Source organism: Bufo bufo, chromosome 4 (genome assembly GCF_905171765.1).
Source record: "Bufo bufo chromosome 4, aBufBuf1.1, whole genome shotgun sequence".
NCBI lineage: Eukaryota > Metazoa > Chordata > Amphibia > Anura > Bufonidae > Bufo > Bufo bufo.
The window spans coordinates 617006897-617021997 of NC_053392.1; the positions used below are offsets into that span (position 1 = coordinate 617006897).

At 44.3% G+C, this 15101-nt stretch overlaps 1 protein-coding gene and 1 long non-coding RNA gene across 2 annotated transcripts in view; both read right to left on the reverse strand.

Annotated features, from left to right (window-relative positions):
- LOC120999664 (oocyte zinc finger protein XlCOF6-like) overlaps positions 1-15101 on the reverse strand; it is a 2208135-nt gene that overhangs the window by 1926850 nt on the left and 266184 nt on the right. The window lies entirely within an intron of this gene.
- LOC120999758 overlaps positions 13980-15101 on the reverse strand; it is an 11523-nt gene continuing 10401 nt past the window's right edge. The window contains exon 3 of the long non-coding RNA XR_005778620.1: positions 13980-14270. This is a non-coding gene — a long non-coding RNA (uncharacterized LOC120999758). The remainder of the gene's footprint in view (positions 14271-15101) is intronic.

Genomic DNA, 15101 nt, shown 5'->3' on the forward strand with positions numbered 1-15101 from the left:
TAGAGCATCTCAAGGGAAATAAGCAAATAACGCCATATCAGCATGGCTTCATGAGGGATCGGTCATGTCAGACTAATTTAATCAGTTTCTATGAGGAGGTAAGTTCTAGACTTGACAGCGGCGAATCAATGGATGTCGTATATCTGGACTTCTCCAAAGCATTTGACACTGTACCACATAAAAGGTTAGTATATAAAATGAGAATGCTCGGACTGGGAGAAAACATCTGTATGTGGGTAAGTAACTGGCTGAGTGATAGAAAACAGAGGGTGGTTATTAACGGTACACACTCAGATTGGGTCACTGTCACTAGTGGGGTACCTCAGGGGTCAGTATTGGGCCCTATTCTCTTCAGTATATTTATTAATGATCTTGTAGAAGGCTTGCATAGTAAAGTATCAATTTTCGCAGATGACACTAAACTGTGTAAAGTAATTTACACTGAAGAGGACAGTATACTGTATATATATATATATATATATATATATATATATATATATATACTACAGAGGACAGTATACTACTACAGAGGGATCTGGATAGATTGGAGACTTGGGCAGATAAGTGGCAGATGAGGTTTAACACTGATAAATGTAAGGTTATGCACATGGGAAGGAAAAATGCAAGTCACCCGTACATACTAAATGGTAAAACACTCGGTAACACAGACATGGAAAAGGATCTAGGAATTTTAATAAACTGCAAACTAAGCTGCAAAAAACAGTGTCAGGCAGCTGCTGCCAAGGCCAACAAGATAATGGGTTGCATCAGAAGGGGCATAGATTCCCGTGATAAGAACATAGTCCTACCACTTTACAAATCACTGGTCAGACCACACATGGAGTACTGTGTACAGTTCTGGGCTCCTGTAAACAAGGCAGACATAGCAGAGCTGGAGAGGGTTCATAGGAGGGCAACTAAAGTAATAACTGGAATGGGGCAACTACAGTACCCTGAAAGATTATCAAAATTAGGGTTATTCACTTTAGAAAAAAGACGACTGAGGGGAGATCTAATTACTATGTATAAATATATCAGGGGTCAGTACAGAGATCACTCCCATCATCTATTTATCCCCAGGACTGTGACTGTGACGAGGGGACATCCTCTGCGTCTGGAGGAAAGAAGGTTTCTACACAAACATAGAAGAGGATTCTTTACGGTAAGAGCAGTGAGACTATGGAACTCTCTGCCTGAGGAGGTGGTGATGGTGAGTACAATAAAGGAATTCAAGAGGGGCCTGGATGTATTTCTGGAGCTTAATAATATTACAGGCTATAGCTACTAGAGAGGGGTCGGGGATCCAGGGAGTTATTCTGATTGCCTGATTGGAGTCGGGAAGGAATTTTTTATTCCCCTCAAGTGGAGAAAATTGGCTTCTACCTCACAGGTTTTTTTTTGCCTTCCTCTGGATCAACTTGCAGGATAACAGGCCGAACTGGATGGACAAATGTCTTTTTTCGGCCTTATAGACTATGTTACTATGTTACTATGTACTATTGAGTAACGACGCCTGGAATAACATTAGCTTTTCTGAGAAACGTCCAACAGCAGAAAACCTTAGTGCTTTCTATACCTCCTGAGACTATATTCACTCAGTGAGATACACACTGCATAAAGTATACCTTAATATTTGGTTATAATATATATCAATATTGCATATTATACATGAATTATTGATATGTTCATACTAAAAGCTAAATAAATGCACACATGAATTTATATAATACTTATGAATATATGAATAGACACCACACACCAGATGCGTCTTAAGGATATAAATTCTTATCTTGTCATGGCTTAGCCATGAAACAAACATTGTTCCCTTCAGACAGACATGTCTGGAGAAGCCAGTATACTCCCTATAGATAAACCCATATCTTTTAGCAATAACTTTTAAAATACAATGTCCTTTATATTCACCATAACTCTTATATAAACTGAACTTGCCATGAACTCATCTTGGCCTCTTCTGCCACATAACAGAACTTTGGTTCAAGCTGATTTCATTCTTAAAGGCAATGAGCATTAATTTTGGCTATAATATCATTAGATAATATTGTACACTCATGAAAATGAACAAAATTACATACACCACTCTACAATTACTATATCCAAGGCCATACAGTTCTGGAAAGCCATAACCAAAGTAGGGCCTAGTTGTTCAACTACCCCTTTTAGGGCATCTTTGGTGTAGTTGACAAACCTTTTTTGATTGTAATACAGATAGCTGATCCAGTCTACATTCTTGTTGATGGTGACAATTGGTATCAGGGATTTTAAACCAGCTGCTACCTGATCCCGGGATTTAAACTCATCAAGGACACCTCGTGGAACACCTATTGAATAAATATATACATGTGGGTCAAAACAGCCTTTTACTTCCCTTCTTAAACTGGTTACCTGGGTGTCCTTGTAACCTGTTCCCACTCTGGTTGCTCAAAAATCTGGAAAGGCATAAAAACTTTTATGAGGGATGATTGACCCCTCCTTCTTATTTGTAACCTGGGTCTCACCTTCATGTCTCCACACAGCCAATATACATCTGGAATCTGTCTTCAGTACTGCAGTCCACTACACTGCAGAAATCAAATTTAACAGTTCCAGATTCACCTTGATAGAATACCACAGTTGGAATCTGCTATGTCTGCTCTCCCCCCTTCTGTAGTCAGCAGGATTTATAGATTCTCCATTTTTCCCGCATTACACCGTGCACATTCAAGACATCACCGAGTATATACAGGGAGTGCAGAATTATTAGGCAAATGAGTATTTTGACCACATCATCCTCTTTATGCATGTTGTCTTACTCCAAGCTGTATAGGCTCGAAAGCCTACTACCAATTAAGCATATTAGGTGATGTGCATCTCTGTAATGAGAAGGGGTGTGGTCTAATGACATCAACACCCTATATTAGGTGTGCATAATTATTAGGCAACTTCCTTTCCTTTGGCAAAATGGGTCAAAAGAAGGACTTGACAGGCTCAGAAAAGTCAAAAATAGTGAGATATCTTGCAGAGGGATGCAGCACTCTTAAAATTGCAAAGCTTCTGAAGCGTGATCATCGAACAATCAAGCGTTTCATTCAAAATAGTCAACAGGGTCGCAAGAAGCGTGTGGAAAACCAAGGCGCAAAATAACTGCCCATGAACTGAGAAAAGTCAAGCGTGCAGCTGCCAAGATGCCACTTGCCACCAGTTTGGCCATATTTCAGAGCTGCAACATCACTGGAGTGCCCAAAAGCACAAGGTGTGCAATACTCAGAGACATGGCCAAGGTAAGAAAGGCTGAAAGACGACCACCACTGAACAAGACACACAAGCTGAAACGACAAGACTGGGCCAAGAAATATCTCAAGACTGATTTTTCTAAGGTTTTATGGACTGATGAAATGAGAGTGAGTCTTGATGGGCCAGATGGATGGGCCCGTGGCTGGATTGGTAAAGGGCAGAGAGCTCCAGTCCGACTCAGACGCCAGCAAGGTGGAGGTGGAGTACTGGTATCATCAAAGATGAGCTTGTGGGGCCTTTTCAGGTTGAGGATGGAGTCAAGCTCAACTCCCAGTCCTACTGCCAGTTTCTGGAAGACACCTTCTTCAAGCAGTGGTACAGGAAGAAGTCTGCATCCTTCAAGAAAAACATGATTTTCATGCAGGACAATGCTCCATCACACGCGTCCAAGTACTCCACAGCGTGGCTGGTCAAGAAAGGGTATAAAAAAAGAAAATCTAATGACATGGCCTCCTTGTTCACCTGATCTGAACCCCATTGAGAACCTGTGGTCCATCATCAAATGTGAGATTTACAAGGAGGGAAAACAGTACACCTCTCTGAACAGTGTCTGGGAGGCTGTGGTTGCTGCTGCACGCAATGTTGATGGTGAACAGATCAAAACACTGACAGAATCCATGGATGGCAGGCTTTTGAGTGTCCTTGCAAAGAAAGGTGGCTATATTGGTCACTGATTTGTTTTTGTTTGGTTTTTGAATGTCAGAAATGTATATTTGTGAATGTTGAGATGTTATATTGGTTTCACTGGTAAAAATAAATAATTGAAATGGGTATATATTAGTTTTTTGTTAAGTTGCCTAATAATTATGCACAGTAATAGTCACCTGCACACACAGATATCCCCCTAAAATAGCTAAAACTAAAAACAAACTAAAAACTACTTCCAAAAATATTCAGCTTTGATATTAATGAGTTTTTTGGGTTCATTGAGAACATGGTTGTTGTTCAATAATAAAATTAATCCTCAAAAATACAACTTGCCTAATAATTCTGCACTCCCTGTAGTGTTGATGCCGTGTAGAATCCTGGAGCAAAGTAATATGATTGTTCATTCGACCATGTAGAGAAGTGAAGAAGTTGAATATGATTGTTCATCTTAGTCTTGGACTGATGTGTGGTTCCATGAACCCACTGTGCCACCATTGGATACATGGTTCTGGGCAAGCAGGGCTTCTTGTTCTTCATGTAGACTCCTTTTTCTGTCATCACCACTCCCTTCTTTATCCATTCTTCTTGTTCTCTCTTTGGAGCTTGTTTCTCAAGCCTGGGAGTCTATTTTCTTGTCTTCTTCAGTTTCCTCCTTGTATCCTTGTGTAATTATAAGATCAACGTCTTCTTCTGTATGCGTCTCAGAGGCCTGAGCCGCTCTCTTTGCTGCCAGATCTGCCAAATTATTTCCTCTTGCCTCTGGTGTCTATGTCCTGGTGTGGGCTCTTACTTTGATGATTGCTACAGCTTGGGGTAGCTGCAGAGCTTTCATGAGGTGGGCTATGGCCTTGTGATATCTTACAGGCGTTCCATTTGCTTTTATGAAGTCTCTAGTCTTCCAAATGGGACCATAATCATGGGCCACTCCATATGCATATCTGAAGACTGTGTATATATTTGCTCTTTTCCCTGTTGCCATGTTACAGGCGGCCGTCAGAGCCTTCAACACAGCCTCCTGGGCTGACGGATGAGATGGCAGCTGTTGTTCCAGCGGCACTTCTGTGGTGGTGGTCACTGCCTTACCTGTGTGAAACCTTTCTCATCCGCAAACCTGCAGTCATCCGCAAAGATAGTAAGGTATGCATCATGTAAGGGGGTGTCTGTAACGGAGTCAAACCCAGCTGTCGCTTGGCTCATAAGTGCAAGGCAGTCATGTGGTAAGTCTGAAACTTCATCTTCCACGTGAATACCCGCATCATCTTCAGTTTCAACTTCTTCTCTACCCCCTTAGTAAGAGTGGTGGGATTTAGAACTGCACAACGATAAAGAGATATATTATCAGGAATGAAAAGCGAGCACTGGAGGTGCAGATGTCTGGCTACAGACAGGTGTTTGGGTTGAGTCTACTGCAGTATGGCAGTGATATCATGCCAGGATCTTCAAGGGATAGGCCAGTACAAGTTCTGAGGTTTTAATCAAGAGAAGATACACTGCAAACACAGCTTTCAAACATGATGGTACTCCTCTTGCAACTGGGTCTAGTCTTGCAGAGTAATATCCAAGAGGTCTTTGTCTGCCACCATGTTCTTGTGTAAGGACTCCTGTGGTGTGGCCTTGTCTCTCCATAATATAAAGTCTGAAAGGCTTACTGTAGTCAGGTAGGCCCAGGGCTGGGGAAGAGGTGGCTTGTTTGAGCTGGAAAAAGGCCTCTGTAGCTTGTTCTGTCAGCTGGAATGGCTCTGACTTCACAGAATCATAGAGTGGTTGCATGTAGATTGACACTTGAAGTATCCATGGTCTGCAGTAGAGGGGATTTTTGCCAGCAGGGTGCGAGGGTTATGCACCACTAGAGTATCCAAAATTGTAGCCTCATTAACAGCCCGAAGGTCTTGTACCATGCGGTATGCTGCTGGTTCTCCTTTTTTTGTTTTCTTCTTCACAGGGAACAGAGGAGTGTTACAAGGTGACTTTGTAGGGATGATGGCACCAATGGCAAGGTAGGCCTTAAGTTGTCTTGATATGGAGTCTGTCTGGGCTATAGAGAGAGGGCACTGCGGGGATAAGAGCATAAGGCTTCAATGCGACCTTGACTGGTGTAACTTTTATTCTGCCTATGTCTTCAGGGCCTGTGGCCCATAGGCTTTCAGGAACCGCTTCTTTCCCCTCTCATGTTTGAAATGTCATCTTCAAGGTAAAATAGGCCAAAAACTTTGGTGGTGTCCTCAGAGTCCAGGGGTGATGTAAGGGACACTATCATGAAATTGGATTGTAGCTTGCATCTTTGCAAGGAGGTCAGCTCCCAACAGGTTGACAGGGCATTTAAAGGATACAACTAATTGTGCTAGCATGTCTTGAGTAGGTTGTATGTTCATGTGTAGAGGCCTGGACATGGGGGAGCATCTAATAGTACCATCAACTCCTACACATGCCACTGTCTCAGCAGAAAGGCAATCAGGGTGAGGGAGGTCCAGATGTCGAATCAAACTTCTGGCTGCACCAGTGTCCACCAGGAAATCAAGTGATTTTCCCTCTACATTCATCTGGACAAAAGTGGTTGGTCCACTGGGTTGTTTTGTTTCAAGGGCTAACAGTGGACAGGTTGGTGGACCTGGCTTGCCTGTTTCCTAGTGAGGAAAATCTTCTTGTTGTTGCGCTGTGGGAGGATGAGGAGCAACTCTGATAGGCCCTGATCTTGGTAACCCTCATAATGGTGAGAACCATTAGGGCTTCTTCTCATACCTTGATGTCCCAGGGTCCTACAATTTCTCCTCACATGTCCAGGATTTCCACAGCGGTAACAAATAATTGTGGATCCTCTGTTGGGGTCTTGCCCTGGTTGAAAGACCATTATGGCAGCCATGGGCTTCTGCAGATGACAGTTCTGCTCAATCCCCTTTACCACTTGGTACAGGACTTCTGGCCCCAAGGTGCGATATTCAAGCCTTGTCATCAGCACCTGTTTTCTGGTAGGCTCTCTCAGTCCCTGTACAGGCTTGTGTCCAATGTTGTTGGTGTGATTTTTCCCGTGCTGTAAATACCAGATCATAGGTATCACGGTCGGCGTGGCTATCACATACGTGACACAGAGGGAGGGAACGAGGAAGGCCCTGCCCAAGTGAGAGGGAAGGTGGTGACCCCTGACTCACCTGGCGGCTGGCACCTGGCTGCCCTGACGTCCCTAGACGGGTTCCTCACCCGTACGCCGATCACGTGCCTAAAGCCCTGGCTTTCCCTGAGCTGAGCCCTAGATAGTGAACAGGGCGATGGGAACACTAGTCCGCACCACTAGCTCTAAGGGAAAACACCAAGGGGAGGACAGACAACACAGACTCAACATATAATCCCAGGTGGGCGACAACAGGAGACAACAATAAGCCCAACAGGGATCCGGAGGGTAGCACTCTGGAACGACAACCAGGATTCACAACTCCAGTGGGTCAGTATAGATGTCCAGGCAGGAAGCTCTATAACTGGCAACTAGAGAAGTGTGAGGGGAGAATATAAGGAGGTTGGGAGTGGCAGACAAGAAACAGCTGAGGAGGAGAAGCTACGGATCCCTGAGTGAGACAAAAAGGATAGCAAGGCAAACACAGAAAACAATCACTAAGAAACAACGTGATCTTTAGATATAGAGCGCGCAGCCACCCGCTGCGACTTCCTGACTCCGGGTATAACAGAGTCAGACGTGGCTCTTGATACCCTCGTGACAGTACCCCCCCTTTCACGAGGGGCCTCCGGACACTCAGGACCAGGTCTCTCCGGATGAGAGGCATGGAAAGTCTGAATTAACCTGTTGGCGTTTACCTCTGACGCTGGAACCCACATTCTTTCCTCGGGATCGTAACCCCTCCAATGCACCAGATACTGAAGAGAGCGGCGGACCCGACGAGAATCAACAATTCTGGCTATTTGAAACTCCAGATTACCAGCCACAATGACAGGAGGAGGTGGCAGCGGCGATGGTTCTAGAGGTGGAACATACTTCTTGAGTAACGATTTATGGAAGACGTTATGGATCTTAAAAGTCTGAGGTAGCTCCAGGCGAAAAGCCACAGGGTTAATGACGGCTACTATTTTATAGGGACCAATGAACCTAGGACCCAGTTTCCAAGAAGGAACCTTCAACTTAATATTCCTAGTAGACAACCACACATAGTCATTCACTCCTAGGTCCGGACCTGGCGACCGTTTCTTATCGGCCATGCATTTATATTTACCACTCATCTTTTTCAAGTTAACTTGCACCTTCTGCCATACCGATGAAAGAGATGAAGAAAACCTTTCCTCTTCGGGAACCCCAGAAGACCCCCCCTCTTTGAAAGTACAAAATTGGGGATGAAAACCGTATGCACCAAGGAATGGTGACTTGCCAGTGGACTCCTGATAATGATTATTTATGGCAAACTCAGCTAACGGTAAATATGATGACCACAACTCTTGGTTTTCAGACACAAAACAGCTTAAATATGTTTCTAGGTTTTGGTTGGTACGCTCAGTCTGTCCATTCGACTGAGGATGGAAAGCTGAGGAAAAGGACAAGTGAACCCCCAAACGGGAACAAAAAGCTTTCCAAAACTTAGAAATAAACTGGGTTCCCCGATCCGAAACCACATCGGAAGGGACCCCGTGAAGCTTCATGATTTCACTGATAAACACCTGAGCGAGAGTTTTAGCATTAGGAAGTGCGGGTAGCGCAAAAAAGTGTACCATTTTGCTAAACCTGTCTACTACTACCAAGATAACTGTTTTACCCGCCGACAACGGTAAGTCAGTAATGAAATCCATTGACAGATGTGTCCATGGCCTATTGGGGATGAAAAGTGGCAATAAAGACCCTGCTGGACGTGTATGAGAGACTTTCGCGCGTGCACAAGTAGAACAAGTAGACACGAAATCCATTATATCCTGACGCAACCTTGGCCACCAAAAACGACGAGATAAAAGCTCCAAGGTTGCTTTACTACCCGGGTGTCCAGCAAGTGCCGAATTATGATGTTCTTTTAATAATTCAAGACGCAGGTTTAACGGTACAAACAATTTCTCTGAGGGGCAAGAGGCCGGGGCGTCCCCCTGAGCCTCTAACACCTTTCCCTCTAGAACAGAGTGTACAGCAGAGACAACCACTCCTCTTTGTAAAATAGGTACCGGATCACAAACATTACCCCCTCCAGGGAAACTACGAGATAATGCGTCTGCCTTGGTATTTTTTGCCCCAGGACGATAGGTGATTACAAAGTTAAATCTGGTAAAGAATAGCGACCACCTAGCTTGTCTAGGGGTGAGACGCTTAGCCGATTCTAGGTACAGAAGGTTCTTGTGATCCGTAATCACCGTGACGGGGTGGATTGCCCCCTCTAAGAAGTGACGCCACTCTTCAAGCGCCAGTTTAATCGCCAACAGTTCCCTATTTCCAATATCATAATTCTTCTCCGCAGAAGATAATTTTTTGGAAAAGAAAGCGCAAGGACGCCATTTGCCAGGAGACGGACCCTGAGACAATACAGCTCCCACTCCCACCTCTGACGCATCTACCTCGACAATAAAAGGCTGGGAGACATCAGGTTGAATTAGAACAGGTGCCGAGGTAAACCTCTCCTTAAGAGAGGAAAATGCATTTTTAGCGGCGTCAGACCATTTGGAAAAATCCGTCCCCTTCCTAGTCATGTCGGTAAGGGGTTTAACGATCACTGAATAATTTTTAATAAACTTTCTATAGAAATTAGCGAAACCCAAAAACCGTTGTAGGGCTTTAAGGTTCTCAGGAAGATCCCAATCTAAAATTGCCTGGACCTTCCCAGGATCCATGCGGAAACCTGAAGCAGATAATAGATATCCCAGGAACTGTAATTCCTGAACGGCGAAGACACATTTTTCAATTTTCGCATATAATTTATTCGTCCGTAGGACCTGCAGTACTTGCCTGACATGCACCTCATGTGTTTTCAGATCAGCCGAATAAATTAAGATATCATCTAGGTATATGACTACAAACCTGCCGATGAGATGACTAAAAATATCATTAACGAAATGTTGGAAGACAGCAGGGGCATTGGTCAGACCGAAAGGCATAACTAGATTTTCATAATGCCCCTCAGGGGTGTTAAAAGCTGTCTTCCACTCATCCCCTTCCTTGATACGAATCAGATTGTAGGCCCCCCTAAGATCAAGTTTGGAGAACCACTTAGCACCCGCAATCTGATTAAAAAGGTCAGGAATGAGAGGAAGAGGGTATGGGTCACGGACGGTTATCTGGTTTAACTCACGGAAATCTAAGCAAGGACGCAGGCCCCCATCTTTCTTTTTAACAAAGAAAAACCCTGCAGCCACGGGTGAAGAAGAGGGTCTGATGTGTCCCTTAGCCAGACTCTCGGAGATATAATCTTTCATGGCTTGTCTCTCGGGACCCGAAAGATTATACAACCTGGACTTGGGTAATTTTGCCCCGGGAATCAGGTTAACCGGGCAATCATAAGGACGATGAGGTGGTAGTTTCTGACAACCCTTTTCAGAAAAAACGTCCTCAAAGTCCGAAATAAATGTAGGTAGGGAAGCTATGGAGGAGATTAAGCAATTGTTATTTAAGCAATTCTCTCTGCAATGCTCACTCCACTCCAATATCTCCCTGGCCTGCCAATCCACCACTGGATTGTGCGCTACCAACCAGGGAAGACCCAATGCCACCGGAGAGGGAAGGCCCTCCAGAACGTAACATGAAAGACACTCATTATGGTGGTCCCCTACCCGAAGGTGTAAATTATGAACAATGTGGGTGAGGTTTCTCTGAGACAGAGGAGCAGAATCTATAGCAAATACGGGAATAGGTCTCTGCAGCGTACAGAGAGACAAACCCATAGTGCGGGCAAAATGGGCATCAATCAAGTTTACCCCTGCTCCACTGTCTAGAAAAAAAGAAATAGACTCCGTCTTAACACCAAAAACAATGACCGCTGGTAACACAAATTGAGATGTTCGTATGGAGGAAACGTATACCCCCCGGCTGACATCCTCCGCACAGCCCGGGGTTAGTAGTTTTCCGACGGTCTTTTGTTTTTGAGAAAGGAGGGACAGACATTAATGAAATGACCCTTCCCCCCACAGAAAAAACAAGCCCCCCCCCCTACGGCGAACCTCGGGAGGGCGGACCTGACGAGAAGTTCCGCCTAGCTGCATAGGCTCATCTAAGTCAGTACAGGCTGACTGTTGCTTGGGAGAGGTAACCAATTGCTCCAGAATTTTTGATCTCTCCCTAAGACGTCTATCTATTCTGATAGAGAGGGACATAACAGCATCAAGGGAAAGGGGGGTCTCATACAGCGCCAGTGCATCCTTAACCCTTTCAGATAACCCAGAGCAGAACTGACTCCTGAGAGCCAGGTCGTTCCACTGAGTATCCGTAGCCCACCTACGGAACTCTGAGCAATATTCCTCTGCTGACCGATCTCCCTGTAGGAGTCTCCGTAACTTCGACTCAGCCAGGGCGACTCGGTCAGGGTCATCATATATGAGACCCAAAGCTCCAAAAAATCCCTCCACTGACCGAAGAGCCTGAGAACCAGGGGGTAACGAGAACGCCCAGGATTGCGGATCCCCCTGAAGCAGGGAAATGACAATCCCTACCCGCTGTTCTTCATGACCTGAGGAGTAAGGGCGCAACTTAAAATATAATTTGCAGGCCTCACGGAACGTCGCAAATTTGTCCCTTCCCCCAGAAAATCTGTCGGGAAGAGCAACCTTGGGTTCTGTGACAACCTGGTTACCCATAGCAACCGCTGAGGGTGCGGTCTGCTGCATTTGCTGCTGTTGTTGGAGAACAGACGCCTTCAATCCTGCCACCTCCAAAGACAGGCTTTGAAGCTGTTCTGCCAAGGCATCAATAGGATCGATATTGGATTCTAAGTAGAGAAAAAAAAAAAAAAAAAATTATATAATTTTTATTTTTTTTTCTCAAAAAGGATAGCAAGGCAAACACAGAAAACAATCACTAAGAAACAACGTGATCTTTAGATATAGAGCGCGCAGCCACCCGCTGCGACTTCCTGACCCCGGGTATAACAGAGTCAGACGTGGCTCTTGATACCCTCGTGACAATAGGACATCACGTTTGGATGGTGGAAGAATTTCTCAACTGATTCATCCTTCTCTTGTATTGTGTTGGGTCTTCCTCTGGCCCATTTTCCCAATTGCCTGGTGAAATGGTTTTCTGATTCTACAGTTTGATATGACTCTTTATACTCCATATATAGATGTGGTTACAAGACTGGCCAGAATCCATCTCCCACTTTGATCTCCACTAGGGTGGCCAAGTCCTTCTATGCTGAGTGGGTCTTCTGTATTTGTCTTACCTTCCTGTAGAATGGCATAGACAGTTTGTCCGGATCCGGCAGATTGTTCACTAAGGCTATCATCTTCTGTGGCTTCCATGCAACATATTTTGGCTTTTGAGTGGCCGGAGGGGAGTATGCCCTGGTTCATCTAAAATTAAAACTATTGCCTGTTGTGGGGAGTCACAGGCATCAACTGAGTCAATGAGCCCTGTCCTGCTTGTAAAGTCACAGTTATTTCAGGTGGGATAACTAGCTGTCCTGAGGGAACTGGTTGAGGGGGGTCCTGTGAGGCCTGTAACTGTTGATCCCCATATGTAATGTCAGCGGGAGCCCCTACTCCATCTTCGGCCTGGTCTTCCAGTTGTTCCTCTTCCCCATTCATGAAGATGCCAGTAGTTACGATGGCCGCCGGGGCGGAAGTGGGATTAGTTAAGATGGCTGCCGCATCTTAACTAATCCCACTTCCGCCCCGGTGGCCATCGTAACTGGGTGGAAGTAGGCCAAGTTAAGATTGCTGCCGGGGAGGAAGTGGGATTAGTTAAGATGTCTGCTGGAGCGCAAGCTGGTACATAAGGTGCACCAGGTGCAAGGAGGTGGGCCTGGGGCGTGGTTTTGCCGTTCCACATCTGTAACAGACATTCCTCCCTGTGGGATTTTGGCAATAACATACTCCACAGATCCACCCATATGGAGACTGAGGGGGCTGATGATATGGTGCCTGCTGAAGTATGGCAGAGTCCTCCGGTGCCATTTTAGGGGGCTGTGTTGGCAGCATGTAATAATAGTCATTTGTATTTTCATCATACATTTCTGTCCAGCCTAATTTCATTTATCTGGCTGTTCTATACCATGCTTCTGTACCTTTTAGTACATTGTTATCTTGAAGCATTCCTTTCTTATTTGTCAGCACTTTCTTCCATTCCTCCTCATTCAACCTCCCTCCTTGGTGAACCTGTTATCTTCATTAACTTTTTCCTGTTCTTGATTAATTTAATTCTTTCTCTCTCCGAGACAATCAGGTGGGCGCCGTAACTGCCAAGCACTGAGCTGCCCGCCCCATTTCTTTTTTCTTTTTTAACTCTTCGCTGAACTTGAAAACTCGTTCACTGCTCGTACTGTCAATCTTTGCATGTACATTCAATCTGAACACTTTCCTAACTCCCTGAAGTTAGAGGACAGCTACCTACTGATAAACTGTTCTCTTCTTCTGGAGAGGGACTTCAGTTATATTCTATCGACATTCCAGCCCGCCTCTGCAATGGATAACTTTAGTCCTTGTTTTACAATTCTGGCACATACGTCATGAGTCCTTCCTCCTTTTCTGAGGCTCTGTTACAACTTATACTCCATCCACTAATATGATACTCTTTTCATACTAACTGTAAGACATCTATGGGTGTGACAGATACGTGACAGCAATAGGAACACGCTTACTAATGTGACAATATATCCTACTGCTGGCAGTATATTTTTAAGTCATCAACTGTCTAAAGTTGGAACACGTATAACAATATACAATTTCCACTGAAGTCCCTGTCTAACCACATGTGGCAGGCGCAGCACTATAAAGTGCCTTTTGCACTGTGGCATTAGAAGAATTTTGATATCTCTGACTTTTTAGTCTAACCAGACTGTCTATTACTCTGTAATTCCTCTAGCGCCTTCTATGGAAGCAGTAGGTTTAAAGAGCACACCAAATGCTTGAAATAACTTCTTTATTAACTTTAACCTTTCTTCATATATAACACTGCCGCCTCCGCAGCAGATAGTCCATGTACATAACACGTGTTAAATAAAGATTCACAAAATGGCGGCATGCATAAGATGGTGGTTTAACTGTTCAATCTTGTCATTCAACATAAAATGGTGGATGTATTTCTCTTTTCAGGATCTGTACTCTCACTTTAAGTTATTTAAGCACTTTATGATCTCTCTGAGAGGTATATCTGAGCTTTGACCTATAGTTCTACTTGCTCAAATTGGTTTGCAGTTTACTCTATACATTTGCTTTGAGCAGCTTGCAGATTGCAATTTGTATGGCTCAGTATGATATGGTATGAGCAGTTTGTATGATTAGATAATTTGCTTTGATTAGGTGGAACTGTAAGTAAACACATAACTAGTTCAGTATACAGTTCTAAGTACTACATTAACAATAGGAACATATATAACTGTTCTAAATACCTATTTTGGCCTCTTTGCTTCCATAAAACTGAACTCTGGCTGGAACTGTGTGTCTGTTCAGCTCCTCTCTCTGGTGAATAATGATTTCCAGCTAGGGGATTTCCCACACAGACAATGTGTGAGGCTGGCTATGAGTGGCCAAGACTCCTGGGCAGTGTGAGGCTGGCTGTGATTGGTCCAGACCCCTGCTTAATAACAACAGTTTAACTCTATGCTTTCTGTTGTGTCTACTGTGTCATTGAGCTTACCTTACATTTGTATAATGAATATTAAAAGGCATATTATCTTTTCTGCTTTTATGAACACTGTGGCGAAACCAACCTCGCCACTGGGTTTTGGAGAGGACTGGCTGCTGGCCTCTTGCCCCAGGATTATGGGCCATATACTAACTTTTAAACCCCTGAACCTATTCAAGTGAATTTTGGATAGGTTTGTCCCAAAGTTATACTGTTTAAATTGATGTAAGTTATATGTATGGCCAATGTAAACTCACAAAGTTGTAACAATTTATAATAAGTGTAACTTGTCAGCTTGGGAGGAAAATGCTGGGTGTGTTTCTATTGTGCCATTGTCCCATTGTGTGTTTAAATGGTGATGTCTGTCCTGTTGTCTGAACATGTGTATTGGAGATTCCTCTTTGTCCTGAGAGATAAC